We start from the raw sequence: 286 nt of genomic DNA on the forward strand, positions 1-286 counted from the left end.
AAGCAGCTTGCAATATGTTACAAAAAAGTATGTAAATAAACAGCACAAGATCGTTAGAAAAAAAAACTCATAAATTTCACTACATTTTCATTTGTGCATATAGGCGAAATTTTGAATTTCTAAATTCTTTCAAGTCTCGACGGATGTAATAAATAAAGTACATATATTCTTATCAAAACATTCCGCAACGGTTTATAGCATTTAGGTAGCTAAAAATATTTACGCACGTGAATTTGTAACTATGTATAAACTAACAATTGCGAGAGTCATCGAACTTTTATGGCCC

Source organism: Rhagoletis pomonella, unplaced genomic scaffold, assembly GCF_013731165.1.
Source record: "Rhagoletis pomonella isolate Grant_MI unplaced genomic scaffold, Rhpom_1.0 Rhpom_scaffold_00012, whole genome shotgun sequence".
Lineage (NCBI taxonomy): Eukaryota > Metazoa > Arthropoda > Insecta > Diptera > Tephritidae > Rhagoletis > Rhagoletis pomonella.